Source organism: Danio rerio, chromosome 24 (assembly GCF_052040795.2).
Source record: "Danio rerio strain M-AB ecotype USA chromosome 24, GRCz13ab, whole genome shotgun sequence".
In the NCBI taxonomy this organism is placed as follows: domain Eukaryota; kingdom Metazoa; phylum Chordata; class Actinopteri; order Cypriniformes; family Danionidae; genus Danio; species Danio rerio.
The window spans coordinates 15262975-15290118 of record NC_141044.1 but is presented as its reverse complement, the minus strand read 5'-3'; the positions used below and the strand labels follow the sequence as shown (position 1 = coordinate 15290118).

Sequence of the window (27144 nt, the reverse complement as noted above, 5' to 3'; positions counted from 1 at the left end):
GATTTTTTTTTCTTTTTCACGGGATATAATGAACACTTTAAGCAGTGTAGTTTTTGTGTGCAGTTATCATCTTCATCCGTATAAGAGTCTAAACGTGTGTGTGACAGTACAAGAACAGATTATGTTACCCAGCAGCCCCTCAGACAGACTTACATGCGCTTCTTGTTTTCTTGGCACCTCCACTGCCTGTCCACTCTATAACTAACCCATCTGCCCACTTGCCAAGCTGAAACACTGGTTGAGAGTCATGGTGAAGGACAATAAAGAGAGGAATGAGTTACTATTCTGTTTGAACATTATATTTAAATAATAAAATATGGTGATTTTTTACTTTTTGGCTGAGATATATAAAGTATTGTGATACAATGACCAGATTAGAATTTGTTCAGTTTTGGTGACACACATTCAGATTCTTTTTGACCAGTTCAGTAAAAAAAAAAAATAAATAAATAAATAAAATAAAATAAATAAATAAATAAATAAATAAATAAAAATAATAATAATAAAAATATATAAATTTTTTGTGATAGTGTACAGAACAAACCATCATTATACAATAACTTGTCTAATTACCCTAACCTGCCTAGTTAAACTAATTAACCTAGTTAATTAACATTAATGTAAGACTTTAAATGTCACTTTACGCTGTATAGAAGTGTCTTGAAAAATATACAGTAAAATATTATTTACTGTCATCTTGGCAAAGATAAAATAAATCAGTTATTAGACATGAGTTATTAAAACTATCATGTAAATAAAAAAAAAATATTCTCTCCGTTTAACAGAAATTGGGGAAAAAATAAACAGGGGGGCTAATAATTCAGGGGGGCAAATAATTCTGACTTCAACTGTATATATAGTATAAAATTAAATGAACATAAACATGAAATATTTCTTACTTCTTAAATAACATATTTATTTATTTATTTATTTGTTTGTTTGTTTGTTTGTTTCTTTGTTTGTTTCTTTGTTTGTTTCTTTGTTTGTTCCACCAAGAATTCCACCAAGCCATCATGATAGGAAAGGTGATAAAATCTGTAACAATATTTATTGACCAAACACCATTGTCAATATCGATAAAAAAAAGATTTGGTAGTTTCGGTATGAAGCGCTATAGTTTTATTAAAATGTGGCTGCTGAGTGCGCACCTTTAAAGCAATAGCAATTAGCTTAGGGTGTTCCATTTAATTTCTCCATTTCCAATGGAGGCACGCAGCTTGCATGACGCGCATATGGGAGCGATGTCCACAGAGTGCAAGTGACGTGCACGTGAACTGCGCACATTTAACAGCTGCACCTCTGAACTTTTTCGAATGCTGTAAGCGCACCGCAATTCATGTAAGTACAACTAAGCAATCTGCGTCATACTTTGTATGGATTATACACAATTCAGCAATAACGGCAGACTAACTACCTCAGATAAACACAGAGCACCCAAACGCTGCAGTGCTTTTTACTTTATTTTAAAAACTTGCATCCGAGCTGCAGCAATCATTTGTTCGCTTGTCATCCTCTGAGAAAAGGCTTGATGGTCACCTAGTTACGATACATGCCAGGGGGGCGCAATCGCAAAATCCATTGTAAATTGTAAAGGAATCCACTCACGCATGTGCTTGTCTCTTCAGGTCAGAATAACAACACGTGCGAAAACCGAGTGAGGAGTGAGGAGATTGTAAATCAAAAAAAAGTATGTAAGGATGTCACCTGAGTGGCTTTTTGGTTGCTTTTCTTGTGCATCCCAGCCACTAGCTCCCCATTTGAGAGATATTTTAGCATAGGGATAATATAGTCATTCAACTTCTCAATTTTTAATGTTGCAGTGTGTATTTTATTAATGATGGTTGGTTCCGAACTCAGATTTGATGACCAAAATTTATTTTGATTACATAGATTGAGGTTTACTGTATCATTATTATTCACACCTTAAAGTTTCTTTGATTGTTCAGTATTTATGCTTTACCATTGCACACACTTTGTAACATTTTATTCATCAAGTTTAAGAGTCTCTTTAATACTTACGTTTATTTTATTATAAAGAGATAAGATGTTTTGTTTAAATATTTTAGTTTTTTGACTATTAAAACTATTTGCCTTAATGATGTTGGTTAATTAAAATAAAGTGGTAAATAAAAAATAAAAAACTAATATTCCTAAATGAACTGTTAAAAAAATATTACATAATTATCATTGTTGAATGATTTGAAACATGATATCGTGATTTTTTTTTTTTTTTTTTTTTTTTTTTGCAACATCGCCCAGTCGTATATCATCTACATCTGTATACCAGGGGTGGGCAAACTCTGTCCTGGAGGGCCGGTGTCCTGCGTCGTTTAGTTCCAACACTAATCAAACACACCTGAACATGCTAATCAGTATCTTCAAGATCACTAGAAATCTATAAGCATGTGTGTTTAATTAGAATTGGAGCTAAACTGTGCAGGACACCAGCCCCCCAGGATTGAGTTTGCCCACCCCTGATCTATACTTATCAATATTTCAGCATAAAGTTTAGCATAAACTGTTATCAACAATTGAGAGTGTTACAACAAGCAGCACTCTGTGAGCTGCTGCCAAAAAAGTGTCCACAGGCTTTATTTAGTGTGTTCCTGTAGACAGTGCTGTTAGTTTCTCTCCTGAGCCTTCATTCACTCACAGACAGACCTCTGGCCTGATCCCAATCGTGATGCTCTTTCTCCATAATAAGCTTAAAGTCCAGGGTCTCGCTCTTGGCCCTGACAGAGACACTCGCCGCGCCATAGACCCTGTTTAACCGACCTTATAATGCATTTGCAGTGCCTGAGGGTCATCCCAAATGTCAAGTAAATAACATGAGGAACATGACGATTCTTGTGATTTGCACCATAGAATCACTGAAAATACAGTCAAACTTTGAATAGGGGTGGGATTTCCCAAGCCAATCAGAGACGGACTGCCATTCCAAAGCTGAAGCAAATGGCCAGATTTTGATTAAACGTTAGCAAAACAAACACTTGTAATTTTTTTGCACAGATTAATTATCCAAACTAAGAACGACCGATCACTACAACATGAAGGAACATGCAGTGCCGGTGTTGTATCGAAGTCTAACTCCCCGGACAGATTAAAGGGTTTTTTTAGCCAAAACTAAACATTTCCTGTGGGTGAAAAAATTAACAGGAATTTTTCATTTTTTGGGTGATCAATGCCTTTAGGACTAATAAGGTGTGCTAGTAAAATAAACATTGAAAATTATGATTTCATGTAGACTTCCGTGTTAATTATTCTTTGTCTGACATGACGATCATGTACATGACAGGATTTTACCTCACAGAAGAGTTGGAGATAAGAAATTGGCTTTTGAGGCTTTCTTGATTTTATGAAAGTATGAATGAACTAGAGTTTTCCTGTAGTTTTGTAAATCTCTTACCTGTTTATTTTCAGAATTTTCTTATCTGTCATATTCTCATTGTTTATAATTAATCTGGTGAAGCTGTATACTTGTATTTAAACATAAACATAAACAAAAAGTGTACAATCATCTGATTTTGAGCTTAAACTCTTTTTTTTTTTTTTAATGAGGTTGGATTTGACCTTTGTCACACATCTTTGTTGTGTTGTGTGGGGGAACACAACACAACAAAGGGGAATGAAAATGCAATTGACCTCTTCCCATTGGCAATCAGGTTGTGAGGTGAATTTGGAGCATATCAGAAATTTTAGTCTGTCCTAGGGCTGGGCAATATGGGCAAAAAAATCTTATCTCTGTATTTTTTAGGAAGATTGATGATATACGATATATATATCCTGTATTTTCCCATAAATGGTTACTTGAGAGTCAAAGCCCTTATTAAAACTTTATTAAACAGTTTTTGAGCAAAATAAAGTTTAAAACACAGGGGTTATCCTCCCTGTTATGACCATCATTATAATTGTCATTCTTATGTTGTTATTTGTTAAAAGAGTAGCTAACAGCGAGATATTAAAATAGAAAAAAATAAATGTTTGGTATGTTTGGAAATGTTTTGGTATTTATTTAAAGTAAAGTTTTAATAATCTTTTAAACCACCAAACCGTTTTTACACTAGGTACACACACAAATAAAATCACGGCTTCTAGTTAAGAGGCTAAAATAACTAAATCAATTAAACAGAATAAATAAATAAATAAATAAATAAATAAATAAATAAATAAATAAATAAATAAATAAGTAAATACAATGATTTGAATACAATCCGAATTTAAGTCAATATGCAATAACAGACCAGAACGCAGAGCTAAATGTGTTATAACGTAAATGTAAAGATGAGACAGTCGTGTAATAAATACTAAACTTTTAAGGTGGTTTTACTTTCAAAATGCGTTATAAATTCATCCCATTTTGGCGTTTTTAATTCCTTTAAACACATTCAGGTGCTGCTTGTCATTTTGACAAGGCTTCTATGTTTGTTCTTGCTGTCAATTGCGGAAGAAATGAGCCATAAAAGGTTTCTGATAAACCTCTGTGACAGCTACAGGCGCTGTGTGACCAGCGTACATGCTAGGGGGAGTTAGATTTGTCTGGGGAGTCAGATTTTGATACAACACCGGCATTGCATGTTCCTCCATGTCATAGTGATGGGTCGTTCTTGAACGATTCGTTCATTTTTAACAAATCTTTTTTATGACTTTTTTATGATGGAGTGAATCATTCATTTGCATATGCACACATTTTTGCAATGAAGATCGCGTACCATCATGGAGTAATCTGATATGCACAGAATGTGCACTTGTGGCCTCAAACCATATCGATATGACAGATTTTTAATAATACCGCATTGCTTAGGGGAATCATATCGATATATCCCCAGAACTCGATATACCGCCCAGCCCTATGTTCTCATGAGGGAATTGAACAGTTTATTGAAAGCAATTGAACAAATTCCAGGTTTAAGGGTGTGTGATTTGAACGAATATGTTCCAGAAGGCACAGGAAAAATTAAACATGTTTGACATATGCATGTTCATATATTTGTGAGCTACAGAGCTGATTAATTAATTAATTTATTTTTATTCACATTCATTGAATATTAATTGCACTATATGTTGGTTTGCCAACCCCAATTAAATGAAAAAGAAGTGGTGTTATATTGATTTTAAACATACAATATAGTGTGAGTTACTGTAAGTTGCTGTTTGACAATCACAACAAGCACATCCTCAAATCATGAGCTTTGCCTTTACATTGGATATGATCTTCCCATAAAGTGTGAGTTAATACCTATAACTTAAATCTTAATCATAAAGGTCTTATGCAACTTACAATATGACTAGACTGTACTATACTTGATGCTAAAATGAATGTTTGCTTGTGTTTTTATCTTTTGTAAATTACAACGCAATTTGTAAAAATGGGGCTAAAGCATTTTTTTTTTATATTTAAAACACTACAATTATCTACAAGCAAAGGTGGTGTCTTGCCATCTGTCTGCTCTTGCTTTTTTTCAAGTAATTTTTATTTCTATTTATACAATGTCATTTATGTTAAATCAGCTTTATAAAGAAAACAGACATTAATGAAAAACTAGGAGTGAAGTTTTATCAATTTGAAACAACTTGAGTTCATTAGCTGCCTTCCGTTCCTCAGAATGTTCATTTTGTTCTAGTTAGTTCACTGATGAATCAGTTCAGTTTAGTACAAATGTCAGTGTTGAAGGATGTGATTCACTGTAGGGCATCTCTACCGACCCCAAGTAAATGAGCCAAAGATGACAGTGGCAAGAATCCAAAACTCCACCAATTGAGAATAAAAGGGTAGAAACCAGGCTCAGGTGGAGGACCAGTTCTCTTCTGGAAAAATGAATAAAGAAAGCACAGCTGCAGTCCAGTCAGAAGTGGACGACTGGTTTATCTGGTTTGTCTTTTGCAAGTCTCCTCCCACAAGCCCTGAGCTGCAGGTGCTATTTTTCTCCACACAGGGTTTGGCAGTGTAAAAGGCTATTTGTCTAATTTCAGTGACTGGTGGAATATTGCTTTCCTTATTTCTTTGACATTGTGATAAAGCAGGGCTGGATCTGCAGAGACCAGGAGGCTCAAATAGATCCCCAAACCACTCAGTGGCAAAAAGGCTAATGCTTTGACAAGAATTACAGTCGCACAGATAATGAAACTCACAAGCTTAATTATATTATAGTCGGTGCAGTGACTTAAACTGCTGAATATTTAAGGATTTTATGGGAGGCTTCCAAAATTTAAGCAATACATATTTATTTTATTTATTTTATTTTTTCTTAATAAAAGTCTTACTTAAAGATGCTAGATTTAAGTCAAACACATTCATACAATGCATGTTTAAATGAACATTGGGAAAGTAATGAAGTTAATGCAAAGACTAAATCTCGCTCCTTCAGACTCACTGCAAAATGACTGCGAACCTTGGCCACTTTGAATGGCAACATAGGCTCATTCTGAAAATGTAGCCCTAAATACATATCTGGAGATAGCAATTATGTAGCCAGAGCTGCGTATGGCTGCATTTTCTTCTTTTAAAACAAATGCTACTGGGTGGTATAATGCCATTCCTTTTGGCACTTTCCAGTTGACCACTTACTTCTGTATGGACAGCTTTTCCTCTGTTATCAGTTTGTCTAGTGGCTCGCTGCATACAGTGTGTTCACAGACATGCTGCGGAGATGACCGGGACGACGGGGTTTGTGTCTGGCGAAGAACGATTTCCAGAAAGTGGGTAAGACAAAAGCAAAAAAAAAAAAACAAATAAAATAAAATAAACAAGTAAATAACAGTGAGAATGTGGTAAAATCCGATAGCTTGGTAAAAAAAAAAAATAAGCTGCCGCGAGAGCTTTTCATTTTCTGGATTGCTTTTGAAAACACTGTCGGTTAGGTTTAGGGAAGTGGGTGGACGGGTTAATTGGTGCTTTTAAAAACACTATTGGTTGGGTTTAGAAAAGGAGGATGTGGGTCAGTTGATCAGTCATTCATCAGTCGACAGTGGCCTCTTGTGGAATTACGCAAGAACAGCAGGCACGAATGACACTCATGAGATAAATATGAGATCTCAAAAAGCATACACAACGGCCTGTGGTTTATTCTCAAAAACAAAAACTGCAAAAAAAAAAAAAAAAAAACATAGCTCCTAAGACAGAATTTGACAGAATTTCACCTGAAAAGTATATAGGGGTACATATTCAGAATAAGTACTGGTGTTGAACGAACAAGGACTGCCTTAGAGGTCACGTGACTGACATTAAAAGTAAACAGTCTTATTTCGTTTTATTTCACGGTTTTTAGGCAACATAAATTCATTGGAAATATGTTGTTCAGCCTCTATTTTTGTAAAACCACAAAAACGTACTTGGCAAAATTGGTAAAAAAAATAAATAAATAAAAAGTCAAATGAATCTGCCTGGGCGGTATGGTTGACAGCATTAACTTATTTCAGATTCACATAAAAGGATCATTCAACCCATAGACACAGAATTTAATAGCAAAGTAAAAAAAATAACAACAGCACATTAACACAGACATTTTACAGGCTACCTGTAGGGTTTAGAATTGATTTTAAACTACGGATGTTTTGTTTAATGCTGTGAGTGGCTTTATGCGAAATTTTACGCATTTACAAACCCAGCAGAGCTTTGCGATCTGCTGGCCACCCTCTGCTAGAAGTCCCTCGGTCAAGATACAAGCAGTGGGGTGATAGCAGGTCCTAAACGCTGGAATACCCTTTCTACTGAGATTCGTCTTTTTAAAGCGAACTTTGTTCAAAGTGACTTTTAATGCATAGCACTGACACGTCTCTCTGTTTAAATGTTTGTTGTATTGTATTGATATCTCTTGTGATTTTTTGCATTGTCTGCCTTTTAGTTGTGTTGTATACTTTACTGGTGTAAACCATTTTGGTCAAACTTGGTTGTAGTAAGGTGCTATATAAATAAAGATTGATTGATTAATTGATTGATTGATTGGTTTTTTGGTTGATTGATTGATTGATTGATTGATTGATTGGTTGGTTGGTTGGTTGGTTGATTGATTGATTGATTGATTGATTGATTGATTGATTGATTGATTGATTGATTGATTGATTGATTGATTGATTGATTGATTGATTGATTGATTGATTGATTGGTTGATTGATTGACTGAAAAAAACAGCATCTTTAACTTGGATGGTTTTGGCATACCTGTACACTTTTTAACTCCAACGAGAAGTTCTGGAAAACGAAACAGAACTGTAGTCGACACAGCCGGTATCCACTTCTTCTTTAGGTATTTCACTTGACCTTTCACACTCGCATATGAAGGAAATCCTGCAAAATTCAACCAATCAGTTAACAGATTTTACAAAACATTTACTATATTTACATTAGGTTAATTCTTATGTTATACACACAGATTTTGAGCTGATCTTTAAAGGTAAATGCATTAAGGCTAAATCATATGTAGCATGTTTTCAAAATGATCAAATTTTTCTGAATGCATGAGATATTTTTGACACGTTTGTACAATATTTGTCAAGTTATACGACTACAAGACATAACAATAATTCATTTGAACATACATTTATAGTGTTAACCACTAGGAACAAAACTATTTGTTAATAACTATTTTTAATAACAAGTATGTTTCTTGAATCATGTCACAGTTATAGTAAACTTAACTTCTGGCATTAATCTGCGTTGAACTGATCAAATGTTTTTTTTTTTTTTTCAACAAACAAAAGTTCAATCTTTGTCTGAGATTAATTCTGTGTTTTGACGCTCACATGCTTATGCAGTCAACATCCTGTTGAATAATATGGATTATTGTGGGCTTTAAAAATGTGGAATTCAAAAACAATCTCTCATATTCCATGACTAGATTGATTGATGATTATTTCAGTTTTTGTTTATTCACATGTTTATTTGCATGAGTCAGATTCGAATGGCATTTTCTTTCAATCTGGGCTGTAAACCAGCCTGAACAGTTGGCATGTTCGGAAAATGACCTTGATATACATGTTCTCCTTGTCACTCAGAGAGCTATGCTATTAGTTGCTAAATCAGGCCAAAGAAGATCATTTCACATTTGCAACACACTAATGTGCAATTAGGAAAAAAAACGATAAAGCTTACATAAAAATACAGCATATGACTTACTGCAGAGTTTTAATTAAATATACTGTTTTTGTTTTATTAAAATATTTTTTGCAAGGTTGTTTTTGAATAAAGGAGATTATTACTCAGCTATGACACCTTAAATGAATAAAATGTGACATTAAATACATTTAGAGTTTTACAAATGATTTTAGTTTTAAACTCGTATTATTTTATGGTTTGCATTAACATATTCCTCAGCACAACTGTTTTCAACATGGAAAATAATAAAAGATAATACAAAATCAGCAGATTTTATTGATTTCTTAAGGATCACTTGACAGTAAATTTTCAGACATTTTCAGATATTCTGTTAAAGAATATAAATTGCACTTTAAATATATACTTGCAATGTTGCTATAAGTAGAAATCATATTTTAAATAATTGAGAATAAGAGACTCAAAAACACTATGAAAACCTGGTAAAACACACTGCTGTGGTTCTTGAAGAAAGGTGACTTGCAAGATGATTTCCAAGCGAAAATCTGTTACACTTTTAAAGCTTGGGAAAACACAACACATTTAAAATATTGTAAATAAAAATGTATATGTTCTGTGTGTATATAAAACATCTCTGCAGCGTTTTGAGAATAATGTCAAATTGTAATGCAAAAAGGACAAACATTCATTCATTCATTTTCCTTTGGCTTAGTCCCTTATTTATCAGGGGTCGCCAGAGCGGAATGAGCCACCAGCTATTCCGACATATGTTTTATGCCCTTCCTGCTGCAATTCATTACTGGGAAACACCCATACACTCTCACATTCACACACACACACACACACACACACACACACATACACTACGGCCAATTTAGTTTATTTGATTCACCTTTAGCACATGTCTTTGAACTGTGGGGGATATCAGAGCACCCAGAAAAAACCCACGTAAGAGAACATGCAAACTCCACACAGAAATACCAACTTACTCAGCACAGACTAGAACCAGTGACCTTCTTGCTCTGAGATGACAGTGCTTACCACTGAGCCACTGTGCCACTTTTTAAAATAAACACTTTTGTAAAAAAATAATAATAATAATAATAAATAAATAATTATGGAACCAAATGTAATTTTACAAACAAAAAATAAATGAAAATCATTGTATGGCCATATATCTCATTTGCATATGAGGCTACATGTTATTGTGAGTGGTTTCAGGAGTAGTATTTGTAAAAGAAAAGAAATGTCACTTTTAAATTAAGTATCAAAGAAAATAAAAGATCAAGGCTAGCAAACAAGCAACTTGTTTATCACAGACATAACTCATTTAATTCATATTGGGTAAAAAAATAAATAAATAAAAATAGTAATAATTTATGTATATATACTGTAGTATGTGTGGGAATGTTTAGAAATGACAACAATTGTACTATATAAAAAACATCTATTTAAAGATTTTGTTACTCTACCCATTTGAGAAGTGTTATTATTATGTTTACTTTTTTTTTAAACAGCATGGTTGGAAATTATTGATTTTTGCTGGCTTTGGGATACATGTCACTTTCCCAAACTGCATTGCACTGTGGTAGTTTACCAGCAAGTTACATTTTTGTGTGGGAAACACATCACAATTTACATTTACATTTAGTCATTTACTGATTGAAGACCCCATTACTACTCACTAACCTTCTTTTATGGTACAGTATTACCTAGTCTCACTGCAAACACATCTGCTGCATTTTGTTGTCAGTGTCCCTCATTATTTGTCTTGTAAGTCGCTCTGTCTGTCACTGTGATCACGAATTGATGATGACAGTTAATTAATTACAGTGTTTCATGCTTGTAATGGAATGTATGAGGTTTTGTTTGACTGTGACCCAAACGAAACCCTAAGATGGCTAATGAGGCTGTATTTCTGTGAGAATGAATGTTGCCTGACCTGGCCTTTTATTCCATGTGTCTTAAGGATAAGCTAAAAAGAGAACATGGAGGTCTCAACACAAGTGAGTTCACAAAGTTTAAAAAGAAGATAAAGACTCATTCCTGAAGATACAGAGCTGCCTACATAAACTATTTTTTTTTTAGAATTATGTGTGCTCTTGTCGCTTACTTTACAGTAAATCATCCTAAATTATACTGCATTGAGGGGTATTCATAATACCCCACAATGCAGTTTAAGTTGGGATGATTTAAAAATAAGTGACTGTTTCTGTATGTTTCCACATTTACAATCAAATCATTTGTGCAACAGAAAGAGCTCATTTACGTTTCACATGAGCTTATCAAGCTAAGCTAAATGTTTACACATTTTTACAAAGTTTACATAAACATACGTTTACTTGAGCTCAGAAGTGTTTAGGAAATAGTCACAGTTTTCTAAGTATAACATATTTCACATAGTGTTCATGTGCTGCATATTTATGCATTTAATAGTTGTGCACCACTGATAGCTATATGCTAATGAAAGAATTAGCTTTATGAATGAAAATGATATATTCAATATTTATAACAATTAACAAAAGGATTGTTGTATATATTTTCACAATTTTCATCTAAAAGTGATTTGAGTGCCAGAAAAGGGAAATTTTTCAAGTTAGCCTATCAAGCTAAGCTAAATATTTACGCATTTTTACAAAGTTGGACAAAACATACATGTTTACTTGCACTTAGAAGTGTTTAGGACAGTGGATCTCAAACTTTTTTCACCAAGTACCACCTTAAAAAGAATTGTCTCTCGAAGTACCACCATAATGTGCTGCATTGAAATACAGTAGTGCAGTAGACCTACTAAAGAAGGTACAGCTCTGTAGAGTTCAATATGTGGCAGACTAATTCCTATTATTAAAAATGTGTATTATTATCAGCCACTTTAAACATTATAAATACTTTGTACACTGTACTTTGCTTATGTAAAACAAACTAAATAAAATGTCAACATTTAAATTGAAATGTGCTTTTAAAAGTTAAAAATAGTAGGCTACTGTTCTTAAAATGTAAAAAATAAAAAATAAAAATAAAAACTGTATTAAAAACTGTATTAAATGTAAAGTATGGTAGCCTATTCATCAAAACATGGAGATGTTGCTTGGACCTCATAAATATAGGCTATATGTCATCACATTGCTATATAATTCATTTCTGATAATTTTTGAAAATATATCTAGCATGTACATATGACATATTTGATTCTTCTCTGTACCACTAGAAGAAAGCCCACATACATGTACCACAGTTTGAGAACTACAGGTTTAGGAAATAGTCATAGTTTTCATAGTCAACAGGTCATAGTTTTCCAAGTATCACATATTTCTCATAAGCTGCGTCCCAAATGGCACACTATGCACTTATGCACTATGTACTAAGCGGAAATTCAAACCGTTTCCCTAATGACGTTTGACAGTTGCCAAATAAGTGAAATAAACGACCGAATTATCAAATAATACCTGCCGTCAGTATAACCACATTCACCATCGGGAGGCACTATAATCACTCTCATAGGAGAATTTTGCTTTCACCATCCAAAATAAATAAAGTTATTCAACATGTGCGTCCGATAGCTCCGCTCCTTCTGCTACGTAAGTAAACCTGCGGTCGTTGAGTGTGTGAAGTGCGTGATCATTACACACTTCATTTTAGCGGCTGAATGAGTGCATCATCCGGGTAACTAAAGTGCACTTGTTATTTTTAAAGTCTTCAGTATGAACGCACTACTTACACTATTTATACTACAAAATGGCGTAGAATAGTGCATAAGCATGCGATTTGGGACGCAGCTATAGTGTTCATTTGCTGAGTATTTATGTATTTAATGGAGTATCTTTGTGTACATTTGATAGTTATATGCTAATTAAAAAAATAGCTTTGTGAATGAAGATGTTATATTGTAGTATACAGTATATTTATATTGTAGTATACACACAGTATTTTCATCTAAATGTGATGTGGATGTCAGTTAGCCTATCAAGCTAAGCCAAATTTTACACATTTTCACAAAGTTGGACAAAAAATACATGTTTACTTGTGCTCAGAAGTGGAAAAAGTCACAGTTTTTCTCAGTATGACATATTTCACGTAGTATTCATTTGCTGCATATTTATGTATTATTGGAGTAGTTGTGAATCTTTGATAGCTACGTATATGCTAAGGGAAGAATTAGCTTTGTGAATGAAATTGCTATATTGTAGTATAGGCTAGAGTATATTTATATTGTAGCCTAGTATACACGCTGTATTTTCATCTAGATGTGATCTGGATGACAAAACATACGTTTACTTGCTCAGAAGTGTTTAGGAAAAAGTCACAGTTTTTCCCAGTATTACATAATTCACATAGTGTTAATGTGTGCTGCATATTTATGTGCTTAATCAACATTAGTTTTGTATCTTTGATAGCTATATGCTAATGTAAGAGTTAGCTTTTTGAATGAAAAATTGCAGTTTTTAAATAGGATTGTTTTTTTACATTTTCACAATTTTAATCTAAATTGGATCTGGATGAGAGAAAGGGAACGCTTATATGTCAAGTTTGCCTATCAAGCTAAGCTAAATAATTACACATGTTCAGAGATGAAGAAAACATGTTTACATGTGCATAGAATTGATTAGCTTCATTTTTTAAGGACCACATATTTCAAATAGTGCTCATGTGTACCGCATATTAATGCACGTTTTGGAGTATTGATTTTTTGTTTTGATAGCTAAATGCTAATGTGAGAATTAGCTTTGTGACTGATCTCCCTGTAAGGCCATTATTTGTGAAAGTGTCCGTTAACAAAGATTCCCCTTATGAAAAGTGTTTCAAATCAACAGCTAATGTTCTGTTCAAGCTAGTTTATGTATAGGTAGATAGCTGCTTATATAGGAAGCAGACGGCAATTGTTCATTTGTTTTAGACTGTCTGTGTGATCATGAATAGTTTGGAGGCATTTTGTCAAAGAGTAAATGTTTTGAGAAAGAAATAAGCCTTATATAAGTATATATATATATAGTTATATAATACTTATATATAATATAAGTATTATAGTTGTGTGCTTAAGTTGTAGGCTATTGTCTTGCATATGTTTTTATCATTATTCATTTTTGAAGAATAAATAGTGTATACTTTGGTATTTGATGGATCTTTCAAATATCTTTGATGATTATACAATTGAAAAACTACGTACGCTGAGGTCAAAATATCAGCCCCCCCCTGTGATTTTTTTTCAAACATTTCCCAAATGATGTTTAACATAATCCAGGAAGGTTGATATTACTCACTTCAAATGTATATACTGTATTAATTTACCATCTATTAATTGAATCCATCGATCCATCTATTGATAAACATTAACTAAAATAATAAATGTATTATTTTATATTTTACCAATTTATTTATGTCAGATAGTCCCTTAAAAATAATGTTCTTTTTATAAAAAAACTAAAATAAAAACTTTATTGAAGATAAATACAAATGGCATAACTATATTAAAAACACTAGCTAAAATAAATCTGAAATGAAAACAATGAAAACAACAGTTATACTAATTATTATTTCATCAACTGTTTAGATACCTCAACATCAACTCTATTTTGTATTTAAACTATAGTAAGTGAAAGGATAATGATTCTGCAAAGTCAAACATAAGAGCTTGCTGTGTGTGTTTTACCATTCTTGTTTAGTCCAGCGAAGCCTTCAGTCTGTTTCTGTCAGCATTTGTATGTCCCATTGAAAGCAACTGAGCACTTTAGACTGAAATATTGATAAGAACTGCATTCACTACAAAGCAACACAGCACTGCAAGACAGAATCTAAAGTTTTTGAACAAAAGTTGAAAAAAAGAGAATACTAAACCAAAGGTGAAACTCCACTGGCTAGTTGTGGTCAGTCAGCCGGGTTGTTTCAGGGCATGTTAAAATCCCTGTAATCCCGTGTTTAACTCTCTGAGGGATTCTTGTAATAAGGTAATTGGTCTCAATGGATGATAGAGCGACATCGGCTTTAAAAATCATCAAATCTTTCTTCATGCTGGGGATAAGTCATATCCGGACAGTGCTGTGTGGATGTGACTTAAGATTTGCAGGAGGTTTATCCTGTGGGCTGTCAGTGGTGGTGTGTTATGAGATGTTAAAAGCCTCCCAGACCGTGCAGGGTACGTTTAAGCACCTTTGGATTTGAAGGTCATGGTTTTGATCCCTCTGCCTGATTGACTCAGATGTAAACCTGCTGTGAGGAGCCACGAGGACCAGATGCCTTCTGCTGACAGAGCAAACATATAGGCTTCCTAGGACAGTTTTTAAATAAATTATGGTTATTGGTAAATATTAGTGTCTTTTTAATCATTTAATCCATTTATTTTACTTCAGCTTAATTCCTCATTTATTAAGGGTTGTCACAGCAGAATGAACTATTCCAGCATTTGCTTTATGAATTGGTCGCCCTTCCAGCCACTCACCCCTCACACACTATGGCCATTTTAGTTTATTTAATTCACTTATACTGCATGTCTTTGGAAACTGGAGGAAACCCATGTGAACACTAAGAGAACATGCAAACTCCACACCAAAAAAAACAACTAACCCCAGTCTTTTTTATTGTGGAAGAAATTTAATTTACTGTAGTTTCTATTCTTTTTAGTAGTTAGTTCTAGGGCTGTGTGATTAATCAAAATTTAATTGCAATTGCAATTTGAAACATTGCGATTAGTTCATCGCAAGAGGCTGCAATATGACATATTTTAGTATTTTTAAACTTCCCCTGCCCATAACAAATGCATGACTGTTGTCTGTGTGTGATAGTCTTACTAGCCAATTGAGTGAGCACACTTTCATTCTGCCAAATCAGAATTGCACAACCGAACTATGTAGAACGCCCACAATGAAAAGTAAAGAAAACAAGCAGGAAAGCATGGACAAGTGGGATTATGGCAACTGCTGCTTCAGAAGCATTAACAGATGAATTAATATCAATGAAAAACAGCAATGGTAATATTGGAATATTCTGGCCTCAAAGTCATAGACACCGAACATCATTTGTAAGAGCTGTTACAGAAATGTTGCCACAACTTACAGAAAATTGAATATTGACTACAAAATTAAATAAAAAATCAAACCCCAATATCTATAAAAAATCACAATTAGATATTTTTCACAAATCACACAGCCCTAGTTAGTACTGTTGTTAATATTGTACGGCTTTTTTGGGTATGCACCATACCCAACAACAGACCCAACAACAGAAATTTGGTCAGTCATACTACTGTTGGTTTAGTCAATCTAGCAAGCTGTGATTGCGTGTATTTTGAGCCAGGTGTGCAATACCTAGTTCAACCAAGTTGTCAACTTACATACTGCAATAAATGTAGACATCATGGATTTTAATTTAATCAGCTTAACTGTAATTTAACTGAAAAAAAAAACGTTTTTTATTGTTCAAAGGAAAACATTAAGGATATCAGATTTTTTTTATATTTAATAAAATTTTCACCAAAATTTTTTTTTTTTTAATCAAAAAATAATTTACAAGTTTTAAAGCAAATGCTTTACACATCTATGAAAACTATCAACTACCGTTTAATGGAAAAACATAAATAAATCAAACATCAAATGAAAACAGTACATTTGCAACTTGATTCGACACTAAAACAACTCCTCCGAAAAAATGGCATAGAAATTATTTTCAAATTCAATTTGCTAGTAAATTCACAATTTACAAAAATTATAATTTTAATCGAAATTTTATTCGAAAACACACTAACTTTAATATCAACCAAAAGCTGATATTTTGTTTAAATATGAAAATATTTTTTTACTTAATATATTTATTATTACATTCTTAAACAATTTTACAAAGTAAATTATAAAGATATTGCTTATCACTGTGTATCTCGTCATGTAGCGTGCTGTTAGGACACAGGGTAACAATGTAACCTGCTCACCTAATGTTTATGTACTTGATATTTATATTATATGCTAATTAATAACCACCTCATGTGAAACTCTGAATCTGCATCTCATTTCGGAGTCTGCTACTGTCCACCAGAAGTCACATTTCAGTCGCAGACACATACTTTAAGAGCCTTTTTTGACTGAATTAATGAAATATGCTGTTTTCCATCAAGGCAACGTGGGGCACTGAAATATAATTGGCTTAACTGGCACTGGGCTGGTTAAATGAAAAAAAAAAAAAGTTTCAGCGTGTAACACACATTTTCAAAGTAGACTATCTGACTCTAGCATTGTTTTTCAGATAAAAAAAAAGTATGTTCACTTAGCACATTTCTTAAATATCTGTAAACATATTATGGTATTTTTATGCCTTAGAAGAGTCAAAAACTTACATACAACACCTTTAAAACAGTTGTTTTATTGTGTAATGTTTCGCTGTTTCAGTTCTCCTACATTGCTATTAGTTTGGCAAAAAAATATCCTTGGCTGTGTGTTGTGTTGCCATTTCAGTCCAAATTTGGCTCTTGAGTCAAAACCACACGACAACCGCTTTTTTTCCTAATGCTTCACTGTTACACAGCCTTCATTTAGGTCAAAAGGGCAACACACACTCGCAGTATGTTTTTTCAATATTGATGGTATCTATCATCTCTGCATTATCTGTCTTCAAGTGTCAGTTCTAAAGATGGATTTCTGCCACCTTTGCCTTTTATTTAGCACATCTCCATTTCTAAAGCAGGCTGCTTGAGGTTATTTTTGCCGTGCATCTTTCCCTCATCTCTTCTACCTGTCCTCTTTCCACCCACAAACTCCGAGATCTCCGATATTCCACAAAGCACCGCAGCTCTGCCCTCTGAAGTAATGTGGTGACAAGCCCGAGACTCTCCAAGGAGCTCTGACACGCTGCTGAATATCGTACAGTGTCAAGTTGTCAAACACTCCCAAAGAATTATGTGCGATAAGACGACTGTGGGTGAAGCCTGTATGCTGTGTTTGCTGTTTCAGGTAAATCGGCTGTCCTGCAATCTCAGGGCTGAACGGTCCTCAAAAACTTCTAGGGAAAATATAATCCTCACAGTTGGTTTTCCAGGAAAAAGAGTGTTTTGTGAAATGGTCCGTATTTGTTTAGGGATGGGTTATAGATTCTGATTTCCTGATTTGATTAAATTCACAAGCTGTTGATTTGATTCTTTGTTTAATTTCAGTGATTACGTTTTAAAACAACTGCTATTGATATTGCTTAAAATCTGAGTAAACATTTTATTTTAGGTATAAAGACTTTTTATTAACATAATAAAAATATACTTTATTAATAATATTTTAATAAACTTTTGCTAATTAATAAATCATATAGCACAGTATTTGTCAAAGTAAAGTGGGTTTAGTCCTCCGCTTGGCACTCGCTGTGGTCAGACTGATGCACACAAGTGAAGAGTTGCCAATGGGCGGTAGCTTATGCCGAGTTCAGACTGCATAATTTTCAAAGTAGTTGTGTTGCAGATGTTTTCACACTGCATGACTATCTGGGCTAGCATTTTGTCGCTGCTTTGTTTACACTGCAAGATGGATCGGCGACAGGGAGTTTCACATTGCATGACTTTAAAATAAGAAGAATCACCAACAACTTCTTCCAAACTACATCTCACATCAAAAACACGTAGTACAGTAGGTGAAAGTTCAATGTGGCCAATACTGCCGAGCGATCTACCGCCGCCGTTTAAAAAAAAAGAAAATGTTTTATAGGTATGACCGCAGTTTGCAACTATGCCGCCAGGTGGCACAAAGGCAGGGGATGCGAACGGACAGAAATAGACTATACATTAGCTGTAAATGCTCTGCCACTTTTAAATAAAGATAAGCAATGAAACAAAGCATTATAAGTCATTCAATTATCATTAAAAAGACAACTAGGGTACATTATTTAAAGGAATAAAAAATGACTAATCTTTGAGGTGAAGAGCTTAAGTCCGCTATTTGCTTCAGCACCAAAACACTAGTTGCTGTGAGATTGTGTTGGTTTGTTTTATAAAATAATAATAATTTGTATATATTTAGTTATTAATTACATAACAAGAAAGAAGCCTTTAATGGGGTAGAAAATGTATATATTTGCTCACCTGGTTTTGAAGGGAATTAGCAATTTCTCCTCAACTTTTTTTTTTGACCTGGTTGTGGTATTGCTCAAATGACACATCAAACAGACACAGGTGCTCTGGCCAAATTTACAATAGTTTTTCCTCCATTTTTTGGGTCCAAATAAACTGAATATGAGCGCTTTTAACTTCTCCTCTATCTTCCCACTGGCCTGCAGGTACCCATGCTAGTGAATGCTGCTCTTTCATTAGCTGTAAGTGATCGCTGATGTTATTTTCAGTCAAAACTCATTTCACATGGCATGATTTGAATCGCTGACATCTCCAGATATTTAGCATGCCAAATATCTTACAGGCATCAGTAACTCATCTGCGATTTTCTCAGATTGTGTCTTTGATAGCTCACATTGTGTAATTGTTACTTGCATGAACGAGCACCGATTTGTCTGTGTTTTCAGGCATTTGTTGCCGATTTTTCAAAACGTGTCAGCGAATCAAAATCATGGCTAAAATCATGCAGTCTGAACTCAGCATAAGCTTTGCTCAATGTCATTAGATGATATCATGCGTAAATTTGCATATTACTAATGTCATCTCATCTTATTGGTATCTGATTGTATTGTTTAAAAAAAAATTTATTCAAGAAAAAATACCATAAAAATGATATACCATAAAATGGTGTAAACAGTGCAGTGTATTTACCACGGTGTAGCATCTCAGACATAATAAATAAACCCAGACTCAAGGGTGCAGGATGTCATTCCTACCAGTAAATGTGCGTTTCAAGTCAAATACGAAAGTGAAAGCATGCTAAACTATTAACGAGAGCTGTTTATCCGTTAGGAAAATTGACCAAACTGCAGTCTTAGTTTATCTTTTGATTCTCTCTATAATGTAAAGCCTGTAATGTAAATTCTAGCCAACGACTATGTATGAGAAAGTCTTATCTCTGATTTATATTTGGTGACAATGTCTGTGGCTGTCATTATTCAATATTAAAGCACAGCTTTTCAGTTATAACATTTTATTAAACATCGTCATGAAATAAAATAACGACATATGACAGCTGAGCAGGACTCTAAAAAAATAACTCTGACCAATGTACAGAGTTTACTCGCATGTGACTTGTAGCTATTTTGATCCTTTTAGAAAATTTGCCATGTAAAAGCGAACAGCACCAAGAACAAAGAGAAACATTTTAACAATTTTAATTCCTGTTTCGGAACAAAACAATCCATCTACAGATGTGTATGCACCCTAAAACTAGGGGTGTCAAAATTAATCGTTTCTTCGATGCACCGCGATGCAGACGCGGACAATTCAATATCGGTTCAGTAATAATCATAACCGGTTATTACTGACGTCATTTACCTCATATGCGCTCTGTCGCGAGGGAGACGATCGCGAGTATTTACAACGCTCTAACTACTTAATACTCATAAACTGTGCACAATTTCACTGTGTCTGTTTGAGAATGAAAGTAGCCTATTCCATTTCTCTCTCTCTCGCTCGCTCGCTCCCTCTTGCTCTGTCTCTCTCTCTTTCTCACACACACACAGTGGCCCATTTGACCTGCTGGCGTTGCTTTTCTGTTTTACAGCGTTACTTTTGGATACAGAAACGAGCGCGTGTCTGCAGAGTTTTCTCCACCGTGTCTATCATAGATCAGCTGTGAGATCGCCGCCTGCCGCCTGCAGCTTATCATTCATCTGAAGAGCGCAGCGCGCAAGAGCCAATCGCAACCGTTTTTGTTGGGGGTGTAACCAATCAAAGGAGTGTAAGAGAACTAGACAAGGATCAGAAATTGAGCTGGATATTTATATTTGTTTATATTATTTGCTAAATGCTCGTTTTTTTTAAAAGTTACAGTTTATATATCTGACTGTTTGTATTAAATGACACAATTGTATTACAAATAATAGCCTATATAAATATAAATATATTCATACATTTTAATACAAGAGCTGGTGCTGTGAAGAAAATATAAAAGCATCGTCAATGCACCGTGATGCACCGAAATATTGAATTGAACCGAATCGATGGCATGATAATCGTAACCGAACCAAATCGTGAGACTAGTGTAGGTTCACAGCTCTACCTAAAACCATTTTATTATAAGTAGTATGTGCTTAAAACAAGAATAAAAGGTCAAATTAAATTATTTTAATTCACAAAAAAGGAGAAGTAAATATTGGATTGTTCTGTGACAGCACAGTATGCACAACTCAGGTGTTTTTATGTGAGCAGTGCTGTGGTCAACAGAACAAGACCAAAAAGAAAAAAGCCGCTAGTTGCTATTTTGTAATGAAGTCACTTAAGTTGTCTGAAAAGTCGATAAATCTAGTGACAGTTACAGAGATGGCAACACTGGCTGGAACAGTGCTGATTCTAGTAGAATATTGCATGGCTGTTAACCAATCTTATCCAAGAACCAAACATAACTGGTTGATGAATGACGAAAGGACAGACAAACATGAGAATGAACGAACGTGGGAACAAATGAATGTGTGAACGAACAAACAAACATGCAAACTAACAAACAAACATGCAAACAATCATGCGAATGAGCAAACAAATGAAGATTTTATTTTATATATTATTATTATTATTATTATTATTATTATTATCATCCTTATACATTTTTTCAAAGCTCTGTTTCATTTACCTCAGATGTCTCTTTTCACCTCACTGAACTCAGTGACAAACCTACTCACTGTACTCCATCTGATGCCACCTTTTAAGACGTCTTAAGCAAATGAGTGGCGTGCCTGAGGTAATCCTTCTATTTTAGGTTCAGTTTCAAGTGCATTGATTTAGAAGTCTGTAGCAGACCATTTTTTATCATAAAAAGTGATATAGCTGAATTGAAGATCACATAATAAGTGTAGCGCTGACTAGAAGAAATGTAAAATTTTTAGAATGTTTGGGCAATTACTGGAAGCTGAAATGATAAAGTGATGTCAAGGGTTTTGATGTATTACAAAACTTAAAAAGTACAGTGGTGGCAAAAAAAATAGATGTGGTACTACACGAAATTATATTTATTTTTTAGCATATTTACTTGAGCCAGACTGCAGTTTAGCACAAGTGTGACTCATTACTAAACTCATTTATTAAATGGAAATATTTATGTAGAAATTGATTTATGACCAATGATTGTATATTAAACAAGCTAAGGTCGGTAAGATTTCTAAAGTTATTAAATTCTTTCATGCAAAAAGTGAAATAATTATTGTAAAAACAGTAATATCCACTTACTAAGTCGTGACGTATGAAATACTGTTTCCTGGTCCAAGATGATACTCATTTGAATTAAGAAAACATTCATTTATGACCACTTTTTAGTCATATCACCCACTCAACTTATATTAAATCATGGTGTACACAACAGTCTCTGGACTTGCTGCATCTCAGACACCAATATTTTAACAATTTATTAAAAAAATGTATCACTTTCTGGCAATCTGATAATATATTCAATCATATATTTATTTTACATTTATTTTTCAGTTTGTTGAGTCTCCCCATACAGTTTATTAGTGTTTGGACTTTAAAGCCACTTCGCATGAAATCAAACTTAACAAGCGGATTGTGAAATATAATTTTTATGTAAAAGAACTGTTATCTACTTATCTACATAAATAATATGTGCATCTTTTCCAGTAATAGATTTTTTTTTTTTAAATTTCATAATAATTGTAAATTCTTCATCAACATGGTCATTTAGAAGTAATGGTCTAACTTCTAAGTCCATACATTTTAACAGCCGGACTCACTTTTATAATACATAGAAAGAAAGAAAAAAGATATGTGCATGTGTGCGCAATTAAGATTGAATTAAGATTTAAATTAATCTTCAATTATTATCATTAAAATATTGACTTGTTACAAATAGTTTACACAGTATTTTATCTCCAAATATTGAAGTATGAAGTATCAAAGGTTGATAAAGTACCAAAGGATTTTAGTACTTTAGTTTGACTTTAAAACTTGTAGCACTCAAAAAGCCCAGAAAGCTCTGTGTGAAATTTATAAAGAATCCGAAGAGACTGCAAACTCTTAGCCTTGAACATAATGTTTGTGTCATCTTTTAAGACATGTATTATTGCATATCTCACAGCACTGCATTCTCAGTGGAAATGAACACAAGGCAGTTACAGCAGGTCTTTTCCCGCCGAGTTTCACTCCAATAGCCGGTGCAGATGAAGTCTAATGTGTTCTTCATGGTGCAGCTCCATGCGGAAAGAGTCCATTAGCGGGGCACCACACCGGAATGTCCTTGCTATGTCAGCTCGACGGGGAGGGCAGGCCGCTTTTAACGCTAACCAATCCGAAAGGCATTACCCATAATCCCTGTGTCACCACAGAAGGAATAAGGATCGTGTGGTAAATCAGCTCAATGGCATTAGACTAGAGAAGTATTTGGCGCCAAACAGAGCCACGTTTAATAGCAGTTGCCTTTTTCGAGCACATTCTGGACTAGCCGGCCCCTTACACGCCCAAATGTAATTACCGGGCTGATCTGAGATCTGTATAAAAGGTAAGCTGAGGCGCTCCAGGCATCCTGATGCGTGTGCGTCAGCTGAATCATCACCTGCTGCGGCTGCTCATTGCTGTTATCAAAGGGTTTAGAGGCAAAAAATAGCAGATAGGTCATCAGACAGGAAGGATCTCAGTAACAATGTGTTGCTTAATCAAATATGATCGGCTCCTCTACTGTCACTTGTGACTATTGTTACACACTGTAGTAGTCTCAGAAAGATTACTGTAGGGCAGCAATGGCTTATAGCAAGAGGTATATTTTAATACAAGAACAAAACAAACTGTCCTATCAAGAAGAACAAACAAAAGAAGATGTGTTCTCTACAGAACCGCTGGTAATTCATTCTGAAATACAGTAGTATGTTTACAAAACCTAGTGATCTATCTTTTGTCAACATAGACAGCATCCTAACTGTTGTGGAACCTCCAGACTGACTGATTTGGAACAGTTTATGCCGGCAGCAAATGTACGTCACAAACATAGCAGCACTCTATGTAGAAGACTCGACTGGCTAGTAATTGGTTACTACAGTGATTGGTTACTGTAGATTGTGCATCCATTTCATTTCATACACACTATACCTAGAATTAAATAAGGTTACAAACCAATTAATCATTGTGAAAATGTTGATGTAGAGAAATCTAAAATTATTGAGATGATAAAGTTTTTAGCTACACTTGTGAAATCCCTCAAGTTCAATTCAATTTACCTATATTTTTATAGCGCTTTTAAAATGTAGATCAGGGGTCACCAATCTCAGTCCTGAAGGGCCGGTGTCCCTGCAGGGTTTAGCTTCAACTTGCCTCAACACACCTGCCTGGATGTTTCAAGTATGCCTAGTAAGACCTTGATTAGCTTGTTCAGGTGTGTTTGATTAGAGTTGGAGCTAAAATCTGTACGGCACCGGCCCTCCAGGAACAAGTTTGGTGACCCCTGATGTAGATTGTCAAAGCAGCTTCACATTGAAGATTATAGTAAATGGAAACAGTGTCAGTCCAGTATTCAGTGTTTAAGTTCAGTTTAGCTCAGTTCAGTGTGGTTTAATAATCACTAAGAGTCCAAACACTGAAGAGCAAATGCATCCATGCGCAGCCCAACAGATCCCGAACCATGCAAGCCAGTGGTTATAGACTCAGTATGGGAATCAATTTAAAATGCTATTTTACCTTTCAAGATGACTACAATTCATATCTGTCAACCCTGCCATTTTTTCCAGGATTCTCCTGTATTTTAAAGTACTATCCCACTATGATTCCGTAAAGATATTTTCCATTTTTTCCCTGTATTTTCAATCTTTCTTTGAAGGGTGGCAAAAAAGAGCCTAACCTCCCAATATGCGCAACCATTACTGCCAAACCATCAGGGGATGCCCTTTACTCTTATATGTGAATCTGTTCTGTGCTTTTATTTTATTTAGGCATAAAAAAATTAAACAAATATAAAAAGAGAGGGATTCCTTTTCCTTTCCTTCCTTTCCATTACAGGTGCCATTGCCCCTCTTTTGCAATCTTCAAAAAAGTCATGTAGCGGTGCATGACCAGCTGAGGTGCTCCATAGTGAAAAATAGATGCTGTTTCCCAAATGGATTCGGTACACACGATTTAAAGCAGAGTGAAAGTCTGGGTTTTGGATGCATGATTGAATGGTTTAAACAGACATATACACATAATTGATAATAATTAATAATAATATATAAAGATGTCGTTTTTGGTGGGTGTTCTTTCAAACACAACTAATTGTGTCTTAAATAAGAATACAAAGTTATGAAAGCAATTGAATGGTTTTATCATAATGGTAGATGTGTGCATTTTTAAAATGACACCTCTGTTATTGAATGTATTTAAACTAAAAATCTAAATGAGAGATTAATTTGTTGCTCTTTAATCAGAATGTTTAAGTTAAGCAGTGAAGAAAAGATTAATGAGATTTGATACCTTGAATCTATTTCTTTATAATAGCTCTTCAGTTTAATTGTTAAAACTATTTGCTAATTTATTTGCAGCTTTTTGTAATGTATACTATTTGTTCTATCATTTGTAAATAATAATAATAAAATCAATAATAATAATAATAATAATAATAATAATAATAATAAGTGGTGTAACAGATTAGAAATCTCAAGGTTTGGATTACATTTACATTTACAATACATATTTCTGACAGTTTAACTGATAATTTACAATGAAAAAGCTCCAGATGATCATATTTACTTATTTTTTATATAATACTTAATATAATATATTAGTTATTATATTTTTTTATCTGTTGACAGATATGCAACAATAACTTTCTAACATCTAAATATCTAAGTCATTAGATCACAATCTTGGCCACAGTCAAATGTTTGTGTAGAATTGTGTAGAAAATAAAAAGGGTTATTGGGTTATGTCAAGATTACTGGTCATACTTTATATTACTGTACTTGCATTAAAAAAGCTTAATCAGTAAGAAGTCATCATCAAAATAAGTGTATTGCACTATAAAATTAATTACAGTTTCACAATTATTTTGCCACAAATTTCAGAACCCTGGTGTCAAATTTAAACAATAATATTTAATGACTGTTAATGATAGTTTACTACAAAATTGTGCATCTTGTTTTTTGGTGATCTTAAGTATTTTTTTCTGTAATATTTGTATTATTAAAGGATGTTGTGAACCAATGAGCCTGCAAATGCAAGGCTTCTTTAGAGAATTTAATCCAACATGCAATGTTTTAAACACTGAAAAGCCTGTGTTAATTGTAGTGACTTTATGTCTAGAGTTTTGAAAATTTACATCAGGGTTCTGAAATTTGTGGCAAAAAAATGTGAATTTTGGTACATGTTAATTGTTTTCTTTTGGTGCAGTGCGTGATTCTCTGTGGTATCATTAGTAATTCATAGTTCCATTGCTAAACATGATTATTCATAGGTTACAGTTTAAAAATACCCTTGGAAATTTTGTTAAATAATTTTCACTTCTGTAATTGACTCTCACTCATGTAATTTAACCCCGTATGTTATGCAGTTGAAACGAAAAGGATGACAAATCACCTACAACAACTTGCAAAGCTACTGTAAACTTCATTTAGACTGAGAAAAGAATACAATGCACAGACAAAGGTAATAGGTACAGTACATGTGCAGTAATTGTTGCTAATTTAGCTTGTCTTATAATACTTTAAAATACTTTGCATCCACCCAATCAAGCAAATACACTAACTTAACTAAAATTAACTTGGTTTCCCAAATGCCATTTCTAGAAATAAAATTGTTCCCAGTATTCTTGCAGTGCAAACAAGCTAAACAGTGGGTGCTTCTGTTAGTTCTATAAACTGTAAAAAGTTCCTCTAGTGCAAAAGCTCTTTATACTGTATGTAAATAAATGCAGTCAGTAGAAGCTGTGCGAGTAATTATTTTTTTATATAAATCCTCATGAGGCACACTAGTGGAATTTAAAACTAAAAGAAATTAAACATTTAAAGAGAAATGTTAAATGTTGTTTAAATTTTAAGTGACTTTAACATAATCTGCCATTTTTTTTTTTTTTTTTT

At 33.9% G+C, this 27144-nt stretch overlaps 2 protein-coding genes across 7 annotated transcripts in view; one reads left to right on the top strand and one right to left on the bottom strand.

Moving 5' to 3' along the window:
• trpa1b (transient receptor potential cation channel, subfamily A, member 1b) overlaps positions 1–27144 on the bottom strand; it is a 347938-nt gene that overhangs the window by 158773 nt on the left and 162021 nt on the right. For all 6 annotated transcript variants that reach the window (XR_015524386.1, XR_015524387.1, XM_087308524.1 and 3 more), the window contains one exon: positions 8158–8283. The gene's annotated coding sequence lies outside the window, so the exon portion shown is untranslated. The remainder of the gene's footprint in view (positions 1–8157; positions 8284–27144) is intronic.
• kcnb2b (potassium voltage-gated channel subfamily B member 2b) overlaps positions 1–27144 on the top strand; it is a 199766-nt gene that overhangs the window by 22125 nt on the left and 150497 nt on the right. The gene's annotated exons all lie outside the window — the stretch shown is intronic.